The sequence below is a fragment of the Balaenoptera physalus genome (assembly GCF_965194825.1).
Source record: "Balaenoptera physalus genome assembly, chromosome: 3".
Lineage (NCBI taxonomy): Eukaryota > Metazoa > Chordata > Mammalia > Artiodactyla > Balaenopteridae > Balaenoptera > Balaenoptera physalus.
This window is the reverse complement of record NC_138890.1, coordinates 106,683,881-106,697,459: the sequence shown is the minus strand read 5'-3', so window position 1 is coordinate 106,697,459 and position 13,579 is coordinate 106,683,881. Positions and strand designations below refer to the sequence as shown.

The following is a 13,579-nucleotide window of genomic DNA, read 5'->3' as shown; positions in this document are numbered from 1 at the left end:
CTTTCCTTATGTATAGGCTGCTGACTGCATAAAATTGCTTGGAAAGACATTAAGGATATACAAGCAATTCTGTTGAGGTGTGCAGTGGGATGCTTTTATGTTTGGCAATAAAGGTGACTCTGGAATATCTGATTTGCAAAATAAAAGGTAGCCAAAACAATTTGTAATTGTTCTAGGTTGGGACATTAGGGACATCTACTTTTTTTTTTAAGAGTTTACTTTTCATCTGAGTTTGGGGTCTGTAACCAAGAATCCTGAGTTTGCTCAGTGTTGGGGTAAATCAAGTATTGTTTATAATTACCTGATAGGACTTGGAGGTAGGGGAATTTCTAGTATAGATGCTTCTTATTATCATGGTGTTATTCAGTTCCAAATGCAATACAAACCAGATGGTGTTAAATCCCATCGCAGGGATAAAGTCTACAGCCAGAACTTCTTAGAGGCACGAATATCACTTGGTGGATGTGGTACACTGGTTACTGGATTATTTTGTTCTTAAGAAAATGGAACAAGAGTAGGTTCCTGTTGAGTTGTAGGGCTGGCCATTGATGACAATGTTTGGAGTTGCCCTTGTCTGCAAGGAAATCAGGCATCTCTTCCTGTTGTTTCATGACCACAGAGTTGGCTATCGGGCTCCACAAATGCCTCCTTTACCTGCTTGCTGATATCTGAGGTTGCATAGAGATTAAAATTTTTGGATTTTGCAGGTATCCCTAGAAATGATAACACTTTGTTTAAATCAGATCCATAGAACTCAGTGTGAGCGAGCTTACCAGCTTTTTCTGGAGAGCAGGTTTTGAAAGTGGGGTGGCTAAAAAATACGAGGACCCTGGGTAACAAGGGTGTAAGAGGAACTGTCTTGTGAGCATAGTAGGGGCGACATAAACGGCTATGAGTGAGGAGGATTAGAATGGCAGAGGACAAGATTTGCTTTCTTTACCGTATAGGAAACCTCTGCAAGCGTCGTACTTTCTAATTACAGTGTTTTGGTTTTTTTAAAAAAATTAATTTATTTATTTAATTTCGGCTGCGTTGGGTCTTTGTTGCTGCGTGTGGGCTTTCTCTAGTTGCGGTGAGCAGGGGCTACTCTTCATTGTGGTGCGCAGGCTTCTCATTGCGGTGGCTTCTCTTGTTGCGGAACACAGGCTCTAGGCGCGCGGGCTTCAGTAGTTGCAGCACGCGGGCTCAGTAGTTGTGGCTCGCGGGCTCTAGAGCGCAGGCTCAGTGGTTGTAGCGCACGGGCTTCATTGCTCCGCAGCATGTGGGATCTTCCCGGACCAGGGCTTGAACCCGTGTCCCCTGCATTAGCAGGTGGATTCTTAACCACTTCGCCACCAGGGAAGTCCCTCTAATTACAGTTTTAAAACACTCTTAAAAATTCTGGTTGAAAACTGAATTTGTTTTCAGTTTTCTTAGGTACAAAATTTATGATTTCATTGCTGTCAGATGTTTTCTTTGAATTACCTAGTTCATTTATTTAAGAAGGATTTATTGAACAATTGCTATGGGCAAAATAGTATGTTGGATGCTAAGGAAAAAAGACAGGATTCTCATCTATAGTGTTTCTGTCAGTCACTATGCTTTAGGCTACAGGTAACAGAAAACCCAGCTTCAAATGTCTTTAGCAATAAGGAAGTTTGTTGGCTCCACCACTGAAAGTCCAGAGGGTGGAATTCAGGTACGTTTTAATCCAGTAGTTTTGACTTAGTTTCCCTTTCATTCTTCTTCCTTACCTTCTTGGTGGAACAGCTTCATCAGTGGCTAGTAGCAAGATGGCTATCAAGTGAGAGGGGCTATTTCAGAGCCTTTCTAGAAGAGCTAGAAAGGCTTTCCCAGAAGCTTCAAAGAAACCTCTTCTTGGATTTTATTAGCCCAAGAGGCCAAGCCTATACAGGCAATTACAGGACTGGTGGATACAGATATGTATGGGTTCAGTGGGACGCGACTGGTGGATACAGATATGTATGGGTTCAGTGGGAGCATTGGCGGGGCGGAGGGGGACATTCATTCTAGATTGATGGAGATGGGGGATTCAGGAAAGAATTCCTTGAAGAGATGCTGCCCAAACTAAATCCAAGAGGCTGAGAAGGAATGAGGAGGTGGGAAGGGTATGCAGGGAATGAGGGAAATGGGTGCAATGACACAGAAGTGAGAGAGTATATTGCATAAAAGCAGCTTCCTTACTCATTCCTCAAGTCTCAGCTTCACCTTATCTTGCCTGGGAGGTTTAACGGAGCCTTGTGTGGTCTCCTGGTTCCCTGTACTTATCCCGTCTTAACACTCACCACACTTCATTGTTACTCATTCACTGCCTGCTCTTCTCAACTAGACTCTGTGAGGGCAGAGTTCATGCCTGTCTAATTGCCCCTCTATTCCTGGTGCCTAGCACGCTGCCCAGCATCATAGGGAGCTAGTAAATTTTGTTAAAGGTAGAAATGAATGAATGATTTGTTATTCTTTTACTAAATGACAGCATTTGGACCTGTTCATTTCTACATTGATAAGAATGGTAATAACTTTTATGGTCCTGATTAGACTTATAAATAGTCATAAAATGTGGGCACTGAAACTGAGTCTTGAGGATTCTAAGGAGTTTTTTGACTCTGATAAGACCAACTATTTTGAATAGAATTTTCTCAAGCATAGTATGTGTATCTGTACAATCCTAAAGTAGGATGAGGCCTTAAAATTCATCAAGACTCATTCGTTGGATGGATGAGTCTTTGTCTGTTGGAAGACTGAGTCTTTCCTCACTACATTCTTCAAAAGATTAACCCATATGATAAAACTCCAGCTCAGGTGACTTTCTTTCTTTCTTTCTTTTTTTAATATTTTATTTATTTATTTTGGCTGCTCCGGGTCTTGGTTGCGGCACGCAGGATCTTTTAGTTGTGGCATGCGGGCTCCTAGTTGTGGCATGTGTGTGGGATCTAGTTCACCGACCAGGGATCGAACCCAGGCCCCCTGCATTGGGAGGGTGGAGTCTTACCCACTGGACCACCAAGGGAGTCTCTCAGGTGACTTTCTGATGTTTCTTTTAGTTTTATGATTTTGGGAATTTCTAATTAAATAATTAATACATGATTTTATTGATATTAGTCAGAAATTACCTTTCTGTCTATTCTTTGATGTGTATTATACTAGTGATAGGCCATGGAGTTGGGGAAAGATTTTGCTAGATTCTGCTATGATGCATTTTCCATTTGAAGTTTTAAAGTAAGCTTCATATATTGAAATAAATTAATGAAAAGATGCTTTTGGATAGAGTTGTATATAGTACTTGCTGCTCATTATCATCAGTATTATAATATATAAATATAAAACATACCAAATATTAAAAATCTGAAATGTTTAACTTGAAGAAAAAGAATAACGAAAAAATATATAATGATGTCTCATAATGAAATCTGGCCCCAAATTCTATTCGTGATGTTAGAGACCTTTTGCAGCTGTCTAGTGAGTCTCTAAAGATCTCTAAGGCAAATCTAGATGTTTTCCCAGAGTATGTCTCAAGTCCATTTTGTGTAGTCTTTCTAAGTACTTTTTAATGTACCCTTACAAGTTTGAAATCTCTTAATTTAATGTACTCCTTATGATGTCATCTAGACAAAATTGTTTTATTAAGACCTCAAAGTGTAAATATCACATTCCTGTAATAAGTTCTTCATTGTCATTAAGATGAACTTTTTATGGTACATTGTGATTATACAGTTATATGTAAGAAATAGAAAGAACTTTATGATTAACCGACACTGCAAATCTACCTGTCATGATTACATAAGTTTCCCATGTAATCGTGACAGGTAGAAGGCATATTCTGTAACTGAAGGAAACAAAGGAGATGAATGACCTTTGCCATTACAAAGTATGGTTGATTGGGACATCCCCTGCTTTAAGAGCCTGGGAAGGAGAAGGAAATAACCTTTACTGAGAAGCTTTTTGGAGGTTCTGCTGTTTGGGGTAGAATCATGGGACTGCTGGAAATCTTTGGAAAGTAGTGGTCCACTTCTCCTTCTGCCGAGAAGAGGACTGGGCTTAGCGAGGTTAAGCCACTTGCCCAGAGCCTTGCATGATTAATGAGCCAGCAGAGGAGCCCGGGCTAGTGCTGGTGTCTCCTGTTCTCAGACTTATGGATGTGCTTTGCACAACGTCATGCTGCTCTCTTGGACTCTTCATTGCTGAAGAAACTTAACCAGATGTGAGAAGCAAAGTCCTTTCGCATGAATTCATTAATAAAAATATTACAGTGGTTTTGCAGTTTTACAGAGTGGAGATTTACTGACTTCAGAAAGTTAAGGAGTTAAGCCCCCCAGATACCAAACGAAATCTACTCATAATTTAAAAAAAACAAAACTTATTTAGGAAAGTTCTCTTAAGTTCGCCAGAAGCCCTGTCTCCTCTAGGAAAGAAAGCAGGTCGAGGCTGTCGAAGCTCGGCTGTGCATTGTGTTTTTCTCCTCTGAGAGCGCAGGAGATTGGCATTACTTCGCAGTAGTGTCACAGCCCGCAGTCATTTAATGCCTCTTCTTGTGAGGCCAGGATTCCACGCCCAAGTGCATTTAGTAGGTCAGTACAGTAATTTTAAATGTCTTTCTTTCAATCTTTTGCCATCTTCAATTATACCTTTCCACCCTACTATTTGTGTAATTTTCTTCTGTCTGAAGTCTCTTTACTGTTGTTCTCTATTGCACAGCATGACAAATTACCCATCAAGCCATATCTTTTCAGCCCAGAAATGCACAATAACACGGAGTCATGGCATTATCGCATGTTGTGCACTTTATTTCCTCACAGTTCATTCAAGTGTGTCACTTTATTTTCCTGGCTTCCTTTTGTCATCATGGAGATTAACCATTTTATCCTTCTTAAACTTTAGAAACAATTAGAATTTCATTATAGTGGAAGCTGAGAGTGAATGCTTGCTCAGTACTATATGGAGTATACTTTTCATATTATCGGTGGCAAAATTAAAGCCATGAATCCTGAGTCCTTTTCGAAGGAGCGACTTTAGAAGTCATTATACAGCTGAGTAACCCTAGCTCTGGACAAGAGAATTATTTGAGCCTGTGGTCACCAAACACATTAACTGTAAGAAACCATTTAGCCTGACATTGAGTACCTGATTCTTCTGTTCTCCTGGGAATTATGAAACGCTCTGGGGCCCATGTGTTCTGTACACAAAATCTTTTTTTCCTCTTAGCTTTGGCTAAATACCAATAGTGTACAGTGTGCAATGAGATACAATAGACATTGCAAGTATGTGTTAGAAAATCAATTGGTATTGATGCTCTAATCAGCAGGGCTGCAGCTGGTATGTAGACACATCACTGGAAATGGTGATTAAGATCGTATTCAAAAGCATTAAAAAAAAACCCCACAACGTTTAGATCACTTTTCAGATAGATTGCTGTTTTACTGGGACAGATGAGTTGGGCAGCTAGTGATACTTCTAGATTCTGCTACTTTCTAAGATGTTTTATAACTTAATATATTTTATATGTTAAATTTATAATTTATTTTAAGTGTTATATTTATAGGATGCAAGATAGTGGTTGTTGGTAAACAAACAAAAAGTTCAAAATTCTTTTGCCGCAGGCAACTTCCAGCCTGCCAGATACTAGGTACGAGCTGCTCTAGAGAAAGGGTAGGGGAGGAAAGGGCTGTGGTTACAGTGTGGCTTTAGGCTGAAAACACACCTAGTGAGGTGGCTGAGCGGGCAAGGGGAAGACAGAGACAGAGGGAGGGAGGGAGGGAGGGAGAGACGGAGAGGACGAAAACGAATGTAACATGGTCTGGAGGGGAAAAGTCAGTAAGGATCACGGTATGGCAAAGGAGGTTTCCAGAATTTAAAGCAATGGAGCAGTGGGAATATGAGGTGAGGTTTCCTACCCAGGCATTTCCTACCCATGAGCAAGTAATTAGCTAAACGTATTAGCTGAAAAATTCTTCTAGGAAAACTTAAGGATGAAAAGAGACTCGAACTAGAAAGGGTGGTTGCTTTCATAAAACTCTTCATTTTCTACTCTAAATCCATGTTTTCCTGTGAACACCTTTAGGTTGTCCTAAGAATAGAGTGATTGAAATTTCAACCGCATGTATAATTTTCAATCTTAACTGTTTTTATAAATAGAGAATAAGCTGGGTGTTTAAAATAAATCTTGGTATGGACGTCCTACCTTTTTACCTCTATATTATCTTTGACACTCAGCTAAACTCTAGTCTAGAAGTATCAAAGCCCAGCTAGAAGATGGAAGAAGGGTACCAGAACCAGGGAATGTAAGTGTCTTTTAGAAATAGTGATCATCATAGAAAAGGCAAGCTATTGATATTATCATAAGCTTGGGATTTCATGAAGGTAAACTGCTATTGGGGGGGGAAAGACTGATACTTTAAGCATTTGACAGTAGTTCTTTAAACCATAGATCACATCAAGGCTTATCATATATGATTTTTAACTAGCAGCCAGTAAAAAAAAAAAAAAAAAAAGAAAAAAGGGAAGAGTGAGGGATCTCTAGGGAGTGAAAGAGGAAGTAGCAACAGAAAATTAAAACTTGAGAGAACTTACTAGCTTTCAAAGTACTTTTAAATGTGTTTTTCCATGTGTTCATCACAAACTACCTGCAGATAAAATAGGACAGAAATTATTAAAGCCCTTTTAAGAGATGGAGAAAATGAGACTCAATAGAACAGAGACTTACCTGAAGTCACATAAGCAAGTGGACAAAATAGTACTGCTAGAACTGAGGTCTTTAGAACTCTGTTGTCCAACATGGTAGCCACTAGCCACTGGGGCTGTTGAGCACTTGAAAGGTGCCTGGTCCTATTTGAAATGTGCTGTACATATAAAATACACACTAGATTTCAAAAAGTTACTGCAAAGAAACAGGAATATTTACATAACATTATGGATATATTGGGTTAGATAAAAATATTATTAAAATTAATTCATGTTTCTATTTATTTTTTGATATGACTACTGGAAAAATTTAAATTACCTATGTGACTTGCATCTATGGCTTGCATTATATTCCTGTTGCTACTGTCGGCACCTCATCCAGTACTCGTCCAGAAAAATAAAGGGAAGAGAAAAAGGAGGGTGAACTGGGTATCATGGAGTTTGAAGCATTCATTCTCCAACTGTGTCTCAGTTTTATTTATCATTTCAATTCAGTTAAAAAACCATTGAGTACCTAATATTTACAGAGGTGATTCTAGGCAATACGTTCAGCATATTTTGAGGAGAGGGGAAAAGAATCATAACGGGGGAGAGAATATCTTTTCTGGAATTCTCTAACCAGATAGACCCACATGAGAAGAAGCATACAAAAGATTCTCTCATTAGATTTTGTCAGATCTCTTCTAAAGGAACATAAGTAGTGTAGATGTGCAGAACCTGAGATTTTCCTGGCTGGGTGGGTACGTCGGTCTCAGGCACCCAAGGGCATTTTATGGCAGGTGCAGGGAGGAGGGTACGCCGTCTGTCATATGGCCTGTCCAAGTGAATTCCACCCACACGGGGGAGGACCTTGGCTGAGGACAAACGTGTGAAGCACATTAAGAAAGAGCTGTATGAAAAATGCAGCTCAGAGCAGGAATAAAGGAAATGTTGAAAAACTAATGAACCATAAGATCTCTGTAATCGTCTCTTAATAGGCACATTGTTGAGTAACAGTGGAGTGCGCTAGGTTAGTTATAACTTGTTACATCCGATTTCATGAGCTGCGTGGCAGTGCGCACCTAGTTCTGGAGGAAAGGACTGAACCCACTGTTGTCACTTAGAACATACCCCAGTAATTACTGCTACAGATTCCCGTCTCAGAAAATATTAATATTTTTACAGTAACAGTTTTCAAAACCTGGAGTGCAATGAAAGAAAATTGAACGACTATTGCAATTTTTCAAGGTTTGAGCGGAAGGGAGAAAAGAGACTTCTGTGATTTTTTTAAATGAAATTCCACTTAAAAAATTCTAGATCTATTTGAAATCTGTCATTTTAAAATTAATAACTGTTTTCCCTTAACGCAGTCTGTGTAAAGAAACCGAATCCACTTCTGAACAGTTCTCCTGCCTTCCCAGATACATGGAAATTCACTACTGTTGCTGACAAACAAAATGCCACAAGATTTGTCATACAAATCACATTATAAGAGGTTCCAAAAACTTGACAACGTTGACAGTTGTTTTCAGCAAATGGCTGCTTTACTCTGTACTGTCAATGTTGATGTCCTTGTGCACATGTAAAAGAGCAATGTGATTAAGGCAAGCTTGTCCACGCTATGTCTGAGCCAAGTTTTCCGTCTCCGCGTGGCACTGAAAGATTGCTCAGCTGTTGCAGATAAGGCAAGAATAGCTAGCAGATTTCTGCCATTTAAAAAAAAAAACATTCTCTGGGCATGCATTTCTGTAGGAATTTACCAACATCTGCTGCTGACCTAAAGTTTTCTATAGAAGTGGCATATTTAATTTACATAAGTAATTCACAATGGTGTTGGTCAAGCCTGATTTCCTTCAGAAATAATGAGTTGTGTTCACCAAGAAGAGATGGTTGACGTGTAATAACATTTATATTCTCTAAATTGTCATTGTAGTCTCAGGCCTCATACTTTTTTGGCCCATCTTACATTTATTTTCTGCATGTTCTCTAAATTATATTTCGGCAGGAAACTTTTTAGAAAGAATAAAGTGCTGAGAGATTTTGGTGATTCCACAGAAGGCCTACACTTCACACTTATCTTTTTTTTATAGGCTCTCTGAAAATGTTTGATTTTTGGAAGCTAATTTATTCTGGGAGAATTTTGTAGTTGAATTTTAGTGTGATTTAAAATGGTCATGTATGCTATCCTCAAAAGAACATATAGGATTTAGGTATTTCCCATTGTCAAGATAACTTTTGACTTGGGACATGATTTATTTACCATTTTGTTTACCACTGCTCATTTCTGAAATTTACTCTACGTCTGTTTATATTATTTTAACTCAGTTTCTTTTGAAATGTGAATGCTCTTCAGGTAAAAATACAAAACTTAACTTAGTCTTGGCAATTCAGACCTGTCTCGTAATGCATTTGTTATTTGATTCATCTATTCTTATTCTTGATCACCTTCTAGTACAGCTGCATGCTTTAACTGTCTGACTGGTCTTTGAAAATCTTAAGCCACATTCTTTGGAACAGTTGCTTCATGTTGGTTGAAATTCTCTGTGGCACTTTTTTCCATTCACAGGAGCCAACAGCCACCATAGCAGACACATAGTTTCCAAGAACTTAGGCATGGTTCATGATTCCTGAATCTCAACAATTTCTTGTAGGAATTGGAATACCATTTACAGTGTCTAAAATCTTTGTGCTATAAATTTCAAAAAAAAAAAGGTATACATTTATATTGCAGTGTTAAATTAGCATACATAATTTTAAAATATTTTCATTCTTGTAACTAGCAAAGGGACACAATTTAAAAACTCACCATTAAAATTCATCCAATTAACTGAGTGAGTTATTAGCTAAAAATATTAGTGAAAAAATTATTTTAGGAAAAATTAAGAATGAAAAGAGACTTGAACTAGAAAGGGTAGTGGCTTTCATAACACATGTATGTATTTTCTAATCTAGATCCACGTTTTCCCGTGAACACCTTTAGGTTGTACTAAAAATATAACAATTGAAAGTTCAAATTTTAAGCCCCAAATTACTGCCTTTCAGATCCATTGAGGCATCTACAAAATGGGTCAAGGTAACAATGCATAATTTGAAAAGTTAACAAAAAGTTGCTAATGGAAACAAAATGAAAATCAATATAATTGTGGTAACCTTTAATACCTGTCTTATTTCTGTTGTCAATTAAACATTTTAGGAAGCAGAAATACTTGTGAAAAATTTGCCACAGCTAGCATCTTTATTTTCATGTAGCCAAGGGATAAGAAAGGAGAAGTTTCCCATAGAGTGTTTAGGTCCTCTGATTAAGCAACTGATAAAAAAACATGAGTGGTTTATAAAAAAGGAGATGAGTAAATAAAGAGAAGCAAAATGTGTGTCAATAGAGGAGGGCATGCAGGCAGGAAAAACATGGGCGTGCTCTTTTTTTCCTGCAGATTTTCATTTTCACAATTTTTTATTTTGTAAAATTTCATTAGAATTATATTGATGATGACTTTTTGTACTTGAATAATGGTATCTCATTTATGAGATTTATGAAGTTCTGGTCTTAGCCTCTTCCTTAATTTTGATTTTGTGTGTAAGTCCAGAAGTGCATAATCTGTCTGGAACTCAGATCTTCTCACTGCCAATATGTTCCCAAGGCTTTGGTTCAATCCACTTATAGATATGTTATTGAAAGACAAAGCAAAGTGTGAGGAAAATAAAACCGTTACTTGTGCATACAGTATAAATAGAAATTCCTTTCTCTGAGTGAACACTTACAATCATATTCTTCAATACACATTTTGAGTTCATGTCCTGACACAATAGCTAGCAGGAGAGAAGTGAAGATAAGTTGTCCTTTAGGGACTTCTGTGAGATATCAGAAATATATCATGTAAGTAGCTCAAACAATTGCACTTCTCCTTACCCTATCACTCCTGAAGGCCATAAAACTACTCTTTGCAAGGTGACTGGATTTTACTTGTGGATGAAGGAGGATATGACTGCTTCTCATTTGCTTTTGAACTTTCTCATGATACTGAGAATTTCATGAGACAAAAGTGATGTTATCAATCATGCTATAAATACTTGTATGAAAGTTTTATTGTGTTTTTCTGGGGCGTGCAAGATGAAATCCCTTTTACTGAACATTTCTAGCGTCCGGAAATATTTTACTGGTGGGTTGGATTCTATGTCTTTTGGGTATACTGCAAAATATTAGCCAGGGTTTGGGGATGAACTTAGGTTTAAAATAAATGGCCACCTGAGGACTGGCGAGGCTTTCTCTCCAGGGCCCAGATCCTCCAAAAGAGGCCCAGGGCCATTCTGCTCTGGCTGTATTTCTGGGGAGCGGTAATATGCAAAGACTTGTAAATAGGGTGAGGGTAGAGGGTAACTAAATACATCACAAAATTTAAAATGGTATGTTTTGTGTTTTTGACGAATTATCAGTTATGATTAAAAAGATACCATGACCTGCTATCACCCCCAGGATAAAGTCTAGATTCCTCTGTTTGGCACAGAAAGACTTCATGCACTTCCACTTTTCAGACTCTTCTACATTGCTTCTTCATAGCTGCACCCAAGCTAAGAATGACTAAACATTACCATGTTCTGACCATATCTGGAATGTCTCTTGCCAGGAAACCATGTCAGTTTTATCCACCTTTGGAACATGTATTCACTCTTTCAAGATAGGATTCAAATGACACCTCCTTGGTGAAACTTTCTCTGACCATCCAAGAAAGTCAGTAGGTCCTCTGCTTTGTGCCTATTTTGGCATTTATTCATACTGTTATCACACCATACAGGACTTGAAAATATCTTTATCCCTCAGGCTAGACTGTGAGCCTTTTGAACATAAGGACTATATCATATCCATTTTTGTATTCCTTTGATCTTGCATAGTATGTGGCCTATGGTAGATGCCATATAAATATTTGTTGATGAGGATGTCGCTTTTTGCAGTATTTGTGCCTCAGCCTCTGATCGTTAGTGAGAGTTCACCTGTTGTCAGAATCTCTCATATACCAGACATGTTGGGAAATCTATCTACAAACAAAACACTCTCCATGCATATAATTGACATTCAAGAGCCCTTACTGGGTTCATTTACCTTAAATAATGTCCTTATTTTCATGTGCAGTTCATCATTGCTTTTAGCGTAACACTTCATACAGAAGAGCTAATTTAGATACATTGCAACTCACAAAGAAGTAACAGAACCACCTGTCCACCATTTTTAAAAGTATTCACTACAGTTCAAAACTAAAGTTGGTAGAGAAAATTAACTATAAAGCCTGAAATACTAATACCTCACGTAACAACTGGTCAATTTTAAACATTAAGACCATAGCTAGGAATTAAGAGATAATCAAAAGGGCATAGAAATGCAAAGGAAGTAAGTCCACAATGTCAATCATGGTAGAAGAGCTCTTCATTCTTCCACCCAGGCAGAGCCTACTCATTCTTATGTTACAGTTCTAACGAGCTTTCATTTGTTTCTGTGCCTTTAGGAGATTGGAAGGGACAAGTTACTAAAATTGGGATTATTGGACTTGTACTTCAGGTAAATGAAAGAAATGAGAAATGCCAGCTGATAATCTGATTCTGGAATGTTAGAGAAAGCAATATTAAAAAAGTAGAAGATGAAAAGACTTAATTACCTGTGGGACGTTTCAATATAGTTCTAGCTAATCTAGCCTCACCTCTGCAGAGGGCCAATCTTGTTTCCTGGCCTCCTTCACTACTCTGTCACCTACCTGTTTATCCCTTTCTGTTCTAAGGTCTTTTGCCCTGTTTCTGCTTGGTTAAATAGACACCATTCAATTTTCCAGAACCTTAGTGTGGGCCTTTAGAGTCAAGCACACATTCAAGCACAGGATCAATCTATGATCTAAACATCTGGGTATTTCACTACCAACCCCCCCCGCCCCGCCCACCCCACGTGACCCCGCCCCACCCCCACCATATAAAAACTTCTGCTTCTGAATCCCTGTAGCTCTTGCTAGTTCTTCACGGAGCTCCCAGCATGTGCCCAGTCTTCACCTGACTTCTTAGTGTAACTGCTCCTTAGATGCCTCCAGTACAGTGGTCTGTCTGGTCTCGGGACATGGCCTTCCACTGTTGACTAATTCTGAACAACTTGACTACGGAAGTTCGAGGTGATAACGTTTAAGCAACTCTGGATTTTGTAGCTGACTCACTGGAAATCTCCAATGAGATGTACACAGCGGCAATGGCTTTAAGAAGCTCAGGGGAGCGGTAAAGATTGTTGCAGAAACAGTGGAATTTTCACAGCAGTATTGTCCATTAGGCCATGCACTACATGGATACAATCTCCCCTATCCAAAGGATAATTCTCCTCTAAACACTGCCACGTTGTGAGTTTCTTTGCTTGCCTCGCTGGCTGTTATAAACCTCACAGACAGAATTCTTCAGCATGGATGTGTGATTCTGTACCACTGTGCCACCCAAGTAAAGCACATGCCTGGGGCTTTCATTTGTGTAGCGCTGCTTTGCTGACTATGAATTTTGAACTACTAGTGTTACTACCTTCCACTTAGTGATAATTTACTATTGTTATGTTATTCCACGCTTGTGTTTTAGATCAAGTTCTTATGGTACAATTTAGGCGCTTTTATGTGCATTCCTGCTTGCTTAGATAAAATTACAACACATGGCTTAATTAGTAAGATGCGTATGTTCTTGCGGGAAGGCATACTTCCCATCAATCTCTTTTCCCATTCCCAGCAAATTGCATCATGAAAATGTTGTGGAGGAACATTTTTTCTTTTCCTGAGTGGTATTTAGTATTATTTAGCAGTTCTACGAAGTGAACAATTAATAATTGAGTAATTCTAACAAAACTCTCCCATTCATCTTGGTTGCAACCATCATTGCTATAATCCAGTAGCTTCCGCCATCAGGACTGTCACAGGTATGT

At 38.6% G+C, this 13,579-nt stretch overlaps 2 long non-coding RNA genes across 4 annotated transcripts in view; both read left to right on the top strand.

Annotated features, from left to right (window-relative positions):
- The window catches only part of LOC309659020, a 159,387-nt gene that overhangs the window by 29,240 nt on the left and 116,568 nt on the right, over positions 1-13,579 (top strand). The gene's annotated exons all lie outside the window — the stretch shown is intronic.
- Positions 5,780-13,579, top strand: part of LOC309659048 — a 93,320-nt gene continuing 85,520 nt past the window's right edge. Inside the window, exon 1 of the long non-coding RNA XR_014262543.1 lies at positions 5,780-11,906. This is a non-coding gene — a long non-coding RNA (uncharacterized lncRNA). The remainder of the gene's footprint in view (positions 11,907-13,579) is intronic.